This window comes from Callorhinus ursinus, unplaced genomic scaffold (assembly GCF_003265705.2).
Source record: "Callorhinus ursinus isolate GAN/ISIS: 27379988/994484 unplaced genomic scaffold, GSC_fseal_2.0 scaffold6, whole genome shotgun sequence".
Lineage (NCBI taxonomy): Eukaryota > Metazoa > Chordata > Mammalia > Carnivora > Otariidae > Callorhinus > Callorhinus ursinus.
The window spans coordinates 43,120,752-43,135,898 of NW_027397068.1; the positions used below are offsets into that span (position 1 = coordinate 43,120,752).

At 40.1% G+C, this 15,147-nt stretch overlaps 1 protein-coding gene across 10 annotated transcripts in view; it reads left to right on the forward strand.

Moving 5' to 3' along the window:
* Positions 1-15,147, forward strand: part of NCOA7 (nuclear receptor coactivator 7) — a 157,612-nt gene that overhangs the window by 116,078 nt on the left and 26,387 nt on the right. The window lies entirely within an intron of this gene.

Sequence of the window (15,147 nt, forward strand, 5' to 3'; positions counted from 1 at the left end):
GAGAGGCATGGGTGTAATTCTTAAAGTGCTTATTATTCTAGGGAACTAAAGTTTGTTTTGGCCTTAAGGAGGGAGTGTCTGACTCAGCAGCATGAAAAGTGTGACATGGGCTCACGTGGGTGGGTTTGAGGGACTGTACTCTCTAGAGAGATTTGTATCTTTAAATTGCCAAAGAAGTGTTATTGGTTATATGATTCTAGGATAGCAGGGATAATGGCAAAGAAATTTTTTAGCAGTACATCATTAAGGACATCTTTATAGTAGAAAATAATTAGGAGCTACTATTTTTAGAAAAAATTAAGTGTTTTCCTTTTGTATGTGTGGTAGAATAAAAATGTCTTTACAAAGGTCTTGCAGTTAGTTTTCCAAAATTGTAAAACTCACACATTTTTCCTCTTTCTACCTAGTCATTAACATTATCATCTGGGCAGACCTCTTGGCTAACACATCTGCCAAGAACGAATATACTCAGCAAACTTCCTTAAGCATGAACTGTTAATAAAGCAAAATTAAATTCCAAGCAAGAACACACCTTCTGGTTGATTAGTATCCAGAATACTTCTCATTAAGGGAGTTGCCCTGTTTTAATAAATTATAGTTTAACATGAAAAATAGTTAATAGGATTTTAATTAATGAATTTGCCAATATCTGTTCCCTGTCTTAGATACAAACCCGTGTTAACATGGACATTCAACATAATTTTTGTGTTTACGTATTACACTTTTCTACCTATGCCTGCAACTCCCACGGTGTTTCGTGGAAACTTTCAGGATATTGGGGAGATAAAAAAGAAAATGAATGTCTTTTATTATTTAAAAATGTTTCAACAGGGGCGCCTGGGTGGATCAGTCCTTAAGCATCTGCCTTCAGCTCAGGTCATGATCCCAGAATCCTGGGATCGAGTCCTGCATCAGGCTCCCTGCTCAGCGGGAAGCCTGCTTCTCCCTCTCCCACTCCCCCTGCTTGTGTTCCTGCTCTCACTGTCTCTCTCTGTCAAATAAAGAAATAAAATCTTTAAAAATAAATAAATAAAAATAAAAATGTTTCAACAGAAACAATGTAAATTTCTGAAGCCCTGTTAAAATCAGCATGCTAAAATCAAATTTTACACTCAGCAATTCCTTAGAGATTTAGGCCCACTCCTGATTTTATAGATGAGGAAAACAAAGCACTGAAGCTTTTCAGCCACGTTGCTGGTGATGTGGACTTACAGGGTCTACCAGAAAAATTACCTGTTATATGTATCACTTTTTCTTTGGGCAGATGTATTGTTTATAGTATAAGGAAATTGTGGGCTTTTTCCTATTTTATTATCTTTAATGAAACTGTACACACCAAGGACTCTTCTAGAATAAGTATAGCAATCCCACACATGTAGTTATTATATTACTGTCATTTTTTAACCCAGAAGAAATCTGTAATGTTGAAATACTTCTCTTTGATCTCTTATGGGTGGTTTTTGTGGGCCTTTAATTTTTTAATTCTTTAATTTTTTTTGAGAGGGGTGGGTTAGGGGCAGAGGGAAAGGTAGAGAATCTCAAGCAGCGCGGGGCTCGATCTCAGGACCCTGAGATCATGACCTGAGCTGAAATCAAAAGTCCCATGCTCCACTGACTGAGCCACCCAGGCTCCCCTTGTGGCCTTTTTAGAGTAGGTCACTTTTTGAATTCCATTATATTGTATTTTATAGTTTCTCTGACTTTTGTCTTTGGCTAACCTGATGTACTTCGTTTTCTTTCTTAAACTAATGCATTAGCCAAGCATTTTCTGGGAAGTATTATATCTCACTATGTTATTGATGGATTTCTTTGTAGAGATGTTAGGAAATTTTTGTTTTACTTGCTCTTTTATGTGTTTCCCTTTCTACCTACCCTACAGGAAGCCACATTTTAGTTTAAGACTGGGAAAGATGGAGCAGTTCTATAGTTAATTCCCACCTAGAACTCTCGAGTGCAGAGTGAGAAATAAGAGAAGGTTGTTTTTATTTGCAATTTGTGGAAATCTTTCGAACTTCAGGCTCACCCAAGTCCTTAAGGAGCTAAGACGTGGCATGCAATGCTTTCCTCATTTGTGGATTGAGGAATGATCACTTCTGGATTCCCTTGCTACATCAAATGAAGCATTTCTACTTGCTTTTCTATTTACTGGATCCCTGCATCCATTGGAGTTTCAGGAGCAGAGTAAGGTTCCCCTAGCAGTGGCTCCCTTTCAAGGTTAAACTGTCCTCTCATAGACCTTCCAAATGTGGCACGTTATTCTCATTGGAGGTCTCTTTGATTCCTCCAGTGCGCCAAAACTCCTTGTCACAGGAGATTAATATTCTGATGTTGACGTAGCTTCGCAGATGTGTTTCACTATTCCTCTCTGTTGTTCCTGATATTTTTAAAACATGTTTGTTTTTTCCCCTTTTGTTATTATTACTAAGAAATTAACTCTACCAAAATATTTCCTTCTTCACTTACGACATGCTCTGTGGTTTCCACGGTGCCATCACAGAATGAACAGTCTACCAAGTGTGAAAGTGGGGAGGGTGGGAGGCAGGGGAAGGAATCACATAGTTGCCCCTTATCCTCTTTGTTTGGGTTTTTCTCCCTGCAGTCCTTGTTATTTCAATTTTAGGTATAAAACTCCCTAACTACGTAATAATGGTTTTGTTTAACTTGGTAGAAATTGTCAGAAGATGTGACCACTGTGGATCCAGCAAAGCTGGTGCTTTCCTCTTGCACACCCGTACACTGCTACTTGAGACGTGTGCACATTCACCGAAGATGAGGTGCCTGTCAACTTTAAACCCTCCCTGCCTCACTTGCAGCTTGCAGAATCACACACTTCTCTTCCTGAGGAGGACAGTAGTCTGCTTGGGAGATTTGCCTTGTCCAGAACCTGAGGCATCCAGGCTTTTCCTACTCTCACTGTTGGTGCTCATTTAAACTTGAGGACAGGAGATAGTTTCACCTTATATTAATCATCTAGTATAGGATTTCTCAGCCTTGGCACTATTGACATTTTGAGCTGTTTAATTCTTTGAGGGGATGTCCTTTGCATTATAGGATGTTTAGCAGCATCTGTGGCCTCTACCCATGAGAAGCCCGTCGTACCTCCCCAGTTGTGACAACCAAGAAAGTCTCCAGACATCGCCTGGGGGAGGAAGTTGTCTGAGGGACAGAATAACCTCACAGTGAGAACCACTGGTCAAGTATGAGACCCATTAGACCAGGCCTATACACCATTCTGAAAGTGATTATGAACCATAATAGCCAAATAATTTAGGGCTTTGACTACTTAAAACTTTCGTTATACTCAGTGGTGTTCCCAGTAACTTACTGATCTGTGTATACTTTGTTTCCTTTACTTAACCGTAATTTTTTTGCAGAGAATTTCATTAAAATTTTTTAATTTAGTTATTAAACTATAGTTTTAGGTCTATAAAAACAAGACTGTTGCTCTTAAAGAAATAATTTATCTGGAAGAAAATCCTAAATTGATAGAATACAACAAACGAGAAGGTCTGTGATATTGACAAGCATGTAGTTTTGCCCCTTTACTTTGCACAAGCCTGTGCTAGCAGCTGTCTCAAGGGTAAGAAGTCGACTGTCTCATGCCCTCCCCTGGAAGACATGTGGAGTCTCGGGTTGCTTGCTCTGGCCCGTGGAATAATGAGTCACAGAATCAGGCAGTGATGGATGAGAATTCCTAGGAATAGTGTGCCTTAGAATGAGATACTTTATCCATTTGAAACATAGTTTCTTAATTTGGAAAATGGGCCATTGTGGAGCACTAAGTAATTAGATCATGTTTGGACACTTAAGTGAGTGCATTGGACCTGGCAGGTGTTCGGCTAGTTCTAGATAAATAAGATTGGGAGTTTACCTTTAGAAGCTTATGAAAAGCTCTTGAAATGGTTCCTAGTACTTTTTAGAGACTTTATATGATTGTATTTCATAGATTTGGATACTGTTCTATGTGAAAAATGCAATTGTCTTTTTTTCTTCATACTAAGAGATTCTTTCTTTTTTTTTTTTTTTTTGGAAGAACCAATAATTCCTGTTCATATTGAAACATATTTTTATCCCCAATTCCTTGTGTTTTCAATTCATGAAATGTTTTATAATAATTGATTTCATATTATCCAACTTTTAAAATAAGATGGAAGTAAATGGCAGGAATTGTGTAGAATTTGCCAAGTCATGCATAAATGTTAAATCCAAACTGAATTAATTGGTTAGTGTGATTCGTGTAATAAGTAAGGTGGTAAGAGAAAGGAAAGGGACAGCCTGTGGATGTTATAAAATTTTTTTAAACTTGAAAATAATTATTCTAAGATAATTTTAGCAACACTTGAACACACAGATAAGTTGGGGGGAAGCACAGTCTATTTTGCAATCTGCTTTTTCCTGCACTTAATGTTATACACATTTTCTACATGAAATAGTATGTTGTTATATGTATACAAACAACATAGTTAGCACCCCTAATACATTCCCTGAATGATTTAATGATGCTCCTGCTTTTGGATATTAGATGGTTCCAAATGTTTTGCCATTAAAAGCAGTGTTACATTAAACATCTTTACAAAATCCTTTAGGTAGTCTTACCAAGTCAGGATATGTTTAAGGCACATGAAAGTGTGTAACAATTTATATACCACCAGCATGAGAAGGACCCTTTTCTCCACATGATGGGAAATCTAAGCCCTATGATTCTTTATCAGTTTGGTAAGGAAGCAAAGGCAGCTTTAAAATCGTTCTTGTTTTGTTTTGTTTTAAAGATTTTATTTATTTATTTGACAGAGAGAGAGCATAAGCAGGGGTTGCTGCAGAGGGAGAAGGAGAAGCAGGCTCCCCGCTGAGCAGGGAGCCCATTGTAGGGCTCAATCCCGGGACCTTGGATCGTGACCCGAGCTGAAGGCAAATGCTTAACCAACTGAGCCACCCAGGTGCCCCTTTAAAATCGTTTTTGTTTTGGGCTCCCTGCTCAGCAGTAGTTGGGCTCCCTGCTCAATGGGGAAATCTGCTTCTCCCTCTCCCTCTGCCCCTCCCATCCCTGATCATGCTCGATCTCTCTCTCTTATTCTGTCTCTTTCTCTCTCTCAAATGGATGGATAAAATCTTTATTTATTTATTTATTTATTTATTTTAAAGATTTTATTTATTAGAGAGAGAGAATGAGAGAGAGCATGAGAGGAAAGAGGGTCAGAGGGAGAAGCAGACTCCCTGCTGAGCAGGGAGCCCGATGCGGGACTCGATCCCGGGACTCCAGGATCATGACCTGAGCCGAAGGCAGTCGCTTAACCAACTGAGCAACCCAGGTGCCTGGATAAAATCTTTAAACATAAATAAATAAATAAAATCATTTTGTTTTAAAGTTGAGTGCTTGGTATGTGACATTTGTTTATATAAAGTAAGTTCAATGGTGGCCTGAGGTTTTTTATTCTAGGTGACTCCTTTAATAATAAAAATTTATTTATACCTTGGAATACAAATATATATTTAATAATTATTCTAAAATACCATGTTCTCTAATCAGCTTCTTATTAAGATCAGCAAGCACTTTGATTTATATGCAATGGTTATATTTTGTGCCTGTCCACATTTAGAATAAACTCAAGTACAAGTTAAGTTGATTCTGTTTTAGAAAGCATGATATTTTCTTCTGTAATGTCAAGAATAACTGATGTTCCCAAGCATTTTATGAAAGTTGAGTTGTTTAATACTTTCAAAATTATAATGAGTAACATACCCATGAGCACACAGGTATCTGTCCTTTTAGAAGGTGCTACCCATGTTGTGTGCATGTTTCTCATATCCAATCTTTGGGCAGTAATAGTACTTCCTGAGTTACAGATTCTTTTTGTAGAGTTCTGCATGGTTGCCTAGCCCAAAGCATAGAAACAAGTGTTCAAGACCCCATTTTTAGGAACAGTGCCTTTTCTTTAGGTCAGCATTTCCCTCAAAGATATTCAATGGAAACCCATCCCATGGACAAGTAATAGGTGTTTTGTAGTTAAATATGGTTCATAGTCAGTGCTCATCTCTATCTAGAATAGATTTATGCTCATAGTTGCTATTCTCTTAATAGGTTTTTATAGGAATTTCTTAGTTTAATTTTCTGTTTTCTATTTTTCCTGATATTAGGATAATAGAATACAGTTGATTTATTTTATCCCTATTTATATTTTAATTCTATGAGATTACTTGGATATTCATATATGTAAAGATTTATTTGTATTTAAAGACTTTATATATAGACTACATTAGTCTGATTTCTGTCAGCCTTAAAGTCTTTACTATAGTACATAGAATTTGGGATTTATTTCCCCTTTTCACATTTCTAGAAGTAGCAGCCACACATACAAAGACCATATATGTAACCTCTTGGTCATCAAAGCTATTATATTGTATTGTTAGGAGTGACTGGTTGATGGCAGATCCTGGTCAGGATCTTTTAACTATCTGTGTATCTTCTTCTCATTTTCAAAAGTGTTCACTCTTAGCTTTAGAATATTTAGAGTGAAGCTTGAAAGCCACCCGTACTGAGCTTTTCATGATGTGCCATCTGTCTGAAGTTGTATTCATTTTTAAACCATGAGTCTAAGCTTCTTTGGAGCCTGATAGAATTCTGGTGCCTAAATCACAACTTTATAAAGTGCATCAGATTAATCTGGTTGAACACATACTTTTAAATGATGCTCCATTGATACCTTAATCATCCAAAGCAGGATTGCCACTCTTAATTCAAGGGGGGAATATCAAAGAAATTACGAGCTCAACATTCAGTTTCCCCAGCTCTAAGTGAGAGAGGGCCTTAGCCCTCACTCAGCAGGCAGAGTGCTCAGTCCATGCCCCCCTTAACCCTTTTCTGGCATGGTACTCTGGATGGTTAGCTCACGTAAAAGTCATGAGAGTTTTGTGAGGCATGTAGTGTTATTCCTCATTTTACAAATGGTTTTCAACACCTTGCTCAAACTGGCAAATATCAGATCCATTTGATTTCAAATCCCATTCTCCTAAATAGATACTAGAGCAGGCAGCTGAAACTGCCTTAATTATACCCTTTATTTAGGCTGACAAATCACTGAAACAGGGATGGGAGATACTGCAAACATTCAAGGTTTTTTCTTGACAAGCGAGGGAATGAAAATTGGCAGCATCCCCAAATTGATTAATATCCTTGGGCCTTGCCAAAGTGCTCTCCTCCATCTGACTAGATGTGTTTCACTAATTATGAGGAGCGGAAGTGACTGATATTTTATAGATGATACTCCATGGGTGCTCATTAATTGAATTAAGGTGGTCTAATGAGAACATTGTATAGAAATAAAGAGCTTGACTAAGTGTCCTTTCTCTAATATTAGGTAGTTTAACTTAGTTGCAGGCTGGTTCTAGCATTGGCTTGTTATTAGAATGAACTTTTATGTGCTACAGTGGTTATCTGGCCCCAAACAGAACGCTACAATATTCCTTGCTCTGAAGCTCCTACCACAAGATCCAGTTACTTTATTTTACATGACTCTTCCGTGAACACAGTGCTTGAACCTAAACTGTGGCTCCCTATTCTCTAGTTCCTCCCCTTAAAATCTGTTTTGTTACCTTATAGCCAAAAATCGTCTCAAAAGGTCTTTTGATTGTGTCACATTGCCACAAAAAATATCCTAAGCCTTTGGAATTAAAGTCTAAACCCCGTGTTCATTTGTTAAAACTCTTTACAGACTGGCCTACCTTCCTCACTTTTTCTTCATTTGCCTGAATCTGTGACTTTACTAAGATTGGTCATTTTATGGGTTTTGCCTGCAAGACCTAGGACCTTTCTAGCTTGGCACCTTTTAAAAATACTGTATTCCTGAACTCGGGTGGTTCCCCTCTCTTCTCTAGCTGTGCAAATCCTTTGTTTCCCAAAATAGTGCCCCCACAATGATCTCTTCCCTAGACTGGCAGTAACCATCTTTTCTCAACCTACACTTGACGGGTGAACAACCCACAGACACAGAGGCACTGGGGGGCAGGGGAGGAAATGAAGTCTGGCAGCTTTTCCTCTGACAGGAGCAATCTTAGTTTCTAAATTCAGAAATATTGAGGACTAAAGCCTGTGAAAGGAGTATGTTCTGTCTCATAGAGATGAAAGCATATAGAGTTAACAAAGAATCCATGGCTTAGATGGGTGGGTGCCAAACTTAGCTTTGTAATAAAACCATCTAGGAGCCTTTAAACATAGAGAGTACCCAGGTCCTTCCCTGAACATCCTGCAGCTTCGGATTTGGAATGGAATGCTAGAATCTGGGAGGTGTCCTCCATTTTATGATAAACAAAGGGAGATTATTGTGTTCTTATTTTACCATAACATTCTATAGCATTTGATACCACTGATACCATCATCCATTTCCTTGACACCCTCTAGCCTGCTGCCGTCCCTTCCCAGTCTTTCCTTCTTGTTTCCTCATTAAATCTTACCCCTTAAATGACCCTTTCTGTTTCTCACTATATATACAATTGCCTGCACCTAATTAATTCTTTCTTATATGTTAGTCGTGTCTAGCTATCTTCACCGTGTAGAACTTTCTACTGAGCCCCAAACATATATATCTGAGAGTTCTCAGTATTTGGATCATCCATGGATCAAACAAACTCAAGGCAGATCCTACCCTACACTGGGGTTCTTAGTTCTTCTTTTGTCCCTGCCAATGTCCCCACAACTCCTGCCTCCTGTTTTCTCCATCACAGTAACTGATACCACCAGCTACCCAGTCCCCAAAGCCAGAATGTGGACAGAATCTGCTTTTCAGTCATCTTCCCACATTGGTCCGTTACCACATCCAGCTTATTCTATCCACTTAGTATCACTAGGATCTCTAGCTCCCATTCAGACCCTTCTGTGGACACCTGGCCATGTTTCAGTGGTAGGAAAGGTGAATCAGACTTAATTGACCGGCTTCAATATTAAGTGACTAATTGACTGGCTTCCTTGGGATGACCAGCCTTCCTTCCCCATGCCCAGCCCCATTACCCACCTCACCTACATACATTTATTAATTCAAATGTCTCCTCTAAGAAATGTTCCCTGTCTGGTTTAGATGTAATGTACCCCCACCTCTGTCATAGTACTTCCTACACTGTTCTACAGATGTGGACTACTTGGGGCTTTTGACACTGTGTCTTATATTGTGTCCTAAAAACAGCATGGGATCTAATACGTAATATACTCCTAAATGTTAATTGGATGGAGGCATGAATAAATTAGCCTATAGTCTCATAGATAAAAATATTTAAATACCTTATTCCTTATAACTAAACTAATGCACAGACTTTATATAATATTTAGAAAAATACAGAAAAGCAAAAAGGAAGAGAAAGCTCAAATTTGTTACACCAAGCTAACTACAATTTATGTTTAGTTTTGTAGACCTTTGGCCTTTTTTCTATGTATCAACTGATGTAATGAAAGTATGTGTATATCTGTCTATATCTGATAACTGTGGGTATGTAAGCTATTACATTGTATTGTTAGGAGTGACTGGTTGATGGCAGATCCTGGTCAGGATCTTTTAACTATCTGTGTATCTTCTTCTCATTTTCAAAAGTAAACTGCTTTTACTTAAATGAATCTTTCTTTGCCATTATATGTTGAGCATGCATTTAGTTTGCAGCCATTACTTTTGCAGTAACAAGTAAAAATTTTAAAAAAGAAAACTGATTCTCTTATTAAACTAGATTTACAATGGAAAAATGTCCAAATCATAAGGACCGTCATGAAGACTAAGCAAAGTGCTCTCAAGAGCATTTGCCTTGGAGAAAAAAGGACAAATTAAAGGCATCAAAAACTAACCTAGTTTTCTAGCATGAAATCTTTAACCATAGTTAGTGCTGCATTTTCTGATCAAAAGTCATCTTGCTTTTTTAGCGGGGTCAGGGCTAAATTGAAATCTTTAATAACTGTCAATGCCAGTAAGACCATAGTGTTAAATAGTCTTTAAAGTACTGTACTTTCTAGAACAGTTTAGGCCCTACGTAGCCAAACCAGATACACTTCAGAATACAAGCCCAGTGATTTTCAAGTATAACACATATCATACTATATTCTTACTGTGATGTTTTCAGGTAAAAGTGTTACTATGAAAGAAAGAAAAAAAAGGTCTCCAAAATAATCCCTAAAGGAATGATCTTTCTTTGTATTTAACACAAGTTTAAGTTCTGGAAAACTGCTGAACAAATATAAGTCATAGGATTATTAGTCACTGATACCAATATTTTTTTTTAATGCTTTAAAATGTTTTGAAGTGATACTGCTTCCTCTCATTCTTCTTCTGGTCACCTTACCTTTTGTCTCGTTAACTTAAAGTTCTAGAAATTCATCTTCACCTTCCAGAAGCACTATTAGGCAGCTACCCTTCAGTAATTTCAGTAACCAGCTTTGGCAAATGTCTTGAGTTAATCAGTGACTCTGTAGCCAGATCCAAGTTCATGAAAAAATAACCCCCTTCATAGGAGCTCTTCACTGTGGTGACTGTGCTTTTCTGCTGGAGGAGTGAAAACAGCACTTTGGAGCGTAGCTCGTGGCCTCTTTCCACTGCAGAATAGTTAATGCCAATGGGTGCTGCGCACACTGTTTGGGAGTAAGTATGCAGAAACAGTAATTATTGCAAGCCTACATGCCTGCAGGAGCCAGATGGAGGAATGGAGGGAGGGAAGCTTGGGGGGCCAGTGTTAATTACCTGCCCTGGGGAACAGCTGCCGAGTACCTGTGTACCTCCGTGCCTCATAGCTGAACGCTGCTATGGGGGGACGTGAGCCTGGTGTTGCTTGATCTTCCCATCTTTTTCAAAAGATGTTGAAATATGGATTATGGGTGTCAAATCTCCTCAATTTTTAAGTATTAGCCACTGTTTAATTAACAAAGAAAAGTACAGATGCTGAGTCCAAGGCTGTGTATGGGCTGCCAGCCTATACTGTGCTCCAGCATTGATATTAATAGAAACTTCTAGTTTTTACTTATTTGTAAGTGATCCTTTTTATAACTGTAGTTATTGTTCTGATCAATGATTCTCAAAAGAACTGTCCTATTATTTTTGGTGAACCAGGACAAAGAAGCATATTTAGTTGGTATTTTATAAATAAATTTTCTTTTTATAAACACACTGAGACCTTTTAACAATGGGCATTACAGCAGGGCATAACTAACCATTGGTTTCATTTAAAGTTGTAGAATATTGAATCTGAAAGGGACATTACAGGGCAAAGAAAATGACCTTATTCATATAAAGACCTTGGGTCAGGCCACTGAGGTGGGTTTTAAGAGGTGGTAGTTTTCTGGTAAAAACCTCTGGGGTCCAGAGTGCCTTGCCTTGTTGGGTTTCTGTGGCTGTATTCAGAATGGAGCCTGGGGATGGTTTAGATTGAAGTACCCTGGAATATCTTTAATTTATAATCAACAATATAACGAATGGTGGGACTACATATACATATATTTCCTTACTCCCTGGGTCACATTCTTACTCTCTTCATCTCTTTCCTTACTATTTCCCATTCTCTGTGCCATAATGTACTCTAAAGTATGCTTCTAATATAATAGTTGTTAAATTGTTTGATGGTTCCTGCTTATAATTTTTAAATCATGTGGATGGTTGGGGGTTATATCTTGCTGTGTGTAGCCCCAATTTCTTTTCCTAATAGTGAAGTGACCCTTGATAAGACAAGAATGCCTAACTGCTTCGGGGTCATTTTGGTCCAGTTTGTTGGTGTATATGGTAGCAAGATTTTAGATAATCACATGGAAGAGACTTTGTAAAAGGTCTGTCTGAAGGTAGATAGAACTGCTCCAGACACCTATATGAGGAGCTAGGTTTTCTTACCTTCTTCATTTTAGAAGCTCAGAGAGATTAAGGAACTTTCCCAAAGTCCCCAGCTAGTAATAAATGGGACCAGTTCAGGTCTTTACCTTAGACATGTGTGCTTTTTCACTTTACCTCACAACTATGTTAAAAAAAGAAAAGAAGAAGAAGAAAGAAAAAAGGTAACAGTAAACAAAATCCCACCATAGCTAATTTTGAGAAAATAGATTGTAATTGTGCCTAAAGCCCATATACCTAAAGTATGAATAGTAATGTTTTGTTCCAAGCATCAACTCAGATTTTTCATCAGGTTTTATATCCCTCAACCGTACAGGTTTTTTTTAAGATTTATTTATTTATTTTAGAGGTGGGGGAGGGCAGAGGGAGTGAGAGAGAGAGAGAGAGAGAGAGAGAGAGAGACCCAAGCATACTCCCTGCTGAGCATGGAGTCCGATGCAGGCTCAGTCTCACGACCCTGAGATCACGATCTGAGCCAAAACCAAGAGTCTGACGCTTAACCTACTGAGATACCCAGATGCTCCTCAGCCCTACGGTTTTGCCTGTGGGGCTAACCATAAAGAAAAGGGTGAAGCATATTCATTGAGACCACGAACTGACCTGAGGTTGATCCCGGGTCCACCCCTAACCTACTGTGTGGTGTTGGTCAAGGTAATCTGTGTAAGCGTCGCTCTTCTTCCATTAAACAGAAATGATACCTATAGTGGGTACTTCCTGGGGTTATTATGAGGAAGAAATGAACTTGACCATGCACTTAATGAAAGTTATCTGTGCTGCCCCTATTGCTGTTCCTTCTCTTAACGTTTTGTTGCCCCGAGGTAAGGCTGATGCCCTTCACAAACTGGTATCATTGACCTTCTTCGGATTTCTCTTCCAAAGAGGACAACTTTATCTGCTAAACAGAGATTTGTAACTTGAATACGATGTCTCCTTTGGGGTGGATCCCTAAAGGAGCCTTGTGTTGACAATAAAGACCTTTGAAGTTTATGAAGAAATCTGATTAAGCCCACATTGGCAATTAGAAACCCTAAACAAAGCCTGGGTGCCAGGTGTTGGTATCGACTGTTGCGGGATTGGTTGGCACTAGTTTGGTGCCTGGAGGAATATGTATGGTGAGCTGCTCCCCCTGTCTGCTGCCACGTGTGGGGCTGTGGCCTTGATCAGCTCTTGGCTGGATCACTGGTGTAGCCTTTGTTCTGGTAACAGCGTTTGTTTCTAGTCCTGTCTTTCCCTGCCCTTCTGTACTTGGCTCCACAGCGATCTTTCTAAACCAGAGATCTGGCCAGGCCGCTTCCTGCGAAAGCCCTTGGCTGGTGTGTCCATAGTACCCACGGCGGTGCTGCACTCGTTCACACACTTCCTCCCCAGTGTCCCCATGTCTGCGTGCCGTCTGTACTGCTCTTTACTTAATAGTTGCCTTTAGAGGACTGATATCCATTTTTATTTACTTAGCCAATCTTCTTTAAATATGTTGCCATTAAAATATGGTCCTCTGTGTACCCTCTGACGTCACTAGAGCCGTCCCTGCTACGCTTTGGGAAACAGTAGCGGCAGGATAAGGTCCAAGCAGTTTATCCTTTGCTCAGGACTCTCTGTGACCCACCTGGTGACGCAGCCCCTCTGGCTCTTTCTTTCTCCTTTCCTGCCATTCTGTGAGGCGGAGACTCAGTCTCGCTCTTTCATTGCACCCCTCAGGAATTGCCACTCTGCACACCTCCCAGCTCAGATGCCCGCTGGCTTCTGTCGCTGTGTTGTTGGAACTGTGTCTGGATTTTTCGTTTGCTCCCTTCTACCTGAGCGCTCTAGGGCAGGGCCTGGGTCCCCTGCATCTCAATGGCCCTGTCCTCATCACAGAACCCTCTGGCAGAGGGCACCAGTGACCCAACTGCATTGCCCTTCTTTCTCTTGACCATGTCCACTCTGTCCTCCTTCTGGCATCGCCCTGCTCTTGCGTGCCATGTCTTTTTGCACATGTTCCCTGCGGGAGAATGCCGTCTCCTCCTTTCCTCCTGTAACTGCCTCTTTCCCCTCCCTCAATAGTCCGAGTAAGTAACTATGAGCCCTGGCTTCCCTGACCCCAGCCTGAGATGATTCTCCTCCAGGCTTGCCCTTGTTGTCACCCTTCTTAAAAAAGAAAAATAATAATAATAATGATAATAATAAAGAAAAGAGGCATGAGAATGGATGTTGGAGCCAAGGTACAAGAGCATATTGCTGGAACAAAGAGCACATTTTGGAGACAGGCACGAAACCAAGCTCTCAGGCACCGCCAAGGAGTTTGATTTACCCTAAAACCTCCAGGGAGACATTGGAAGGATTTTACACAGCTGGGTGAAAGTGATCAGATTTGCATTTTGTAAGATCACTTCTGCCTTCCTGTTGTCTCTCCTTGGCTTCCTGCCAGGACCCACTTCTACTGTTTCCTCCTCACGTACTAGCTTTCCTAGGGCCCAGCGCTTGACCGCATTCCCTGCTCACGTGTTTACCACACCCACTGCTACAGGACAGCCGCCAGTCTGGCAGTAATGACTGGCACCTGGGTTGGCTGGACCGGAGGTATCCTGAGACAGCTGAGGCCAGAGAAACCCGTGACTCATCAGAAACAGGGTGAGTTACTGAGTGGGTTTCAAAAAACCATCAACAGGCTTTCAGAAGTCAAGACAAATGACTGAGATTCCATCGAGTTTGACAATAAGTCACTTGTAAGAAAATCAGTTTCACTGAAGTAAGGAGGGGAGGGAACAGAGTTAAAAACTCTGCCTCCATCCAGATAGTGTCTGAGACAGGTTTAACAAAGGGCATGTACTAAGAGGTTAATAAAATCAGAATGGAAGAATTCAGGAATGAAAAGAAGTTGGAAGATATGCTAACCCAAATGTTAACAGTATGTTCTGAAGGGAAGAAGAGGTATGGGAAGGGAGCTTTAGGGAGAAACAAAATCCAGAGGCTTTTACGTTTAAGGATGGGGAAATGCAGGTGGGTTCGTGGATTAAGATGAAGGGAATAAGGGCACGGAGAGGTGGGGTGGAAATAATGGAGGAAATTTCACCAAGCCTTAGGGCTGTTGAAAATACAGGCAAGAGGGTTAACATGGGTAAAAGAGAAGTTCCTTGTTCTGAAGAGAAGGATGCTGAGGGACAGTGGAGAGGAGTGCATTATTAGGATGGTATGATGGAGAATGTTCAGAGAGGAAGGCGGGGAGGAGAGAGCGCTTGAAAAGCAGGGGTCTGGAATAGCCACTGCTGGGAGTAGTAAAGGAAGTGAGTTAGAGGTGAGTAGGGAGCCCCGTGAGGGAGGGTTTTCTTAG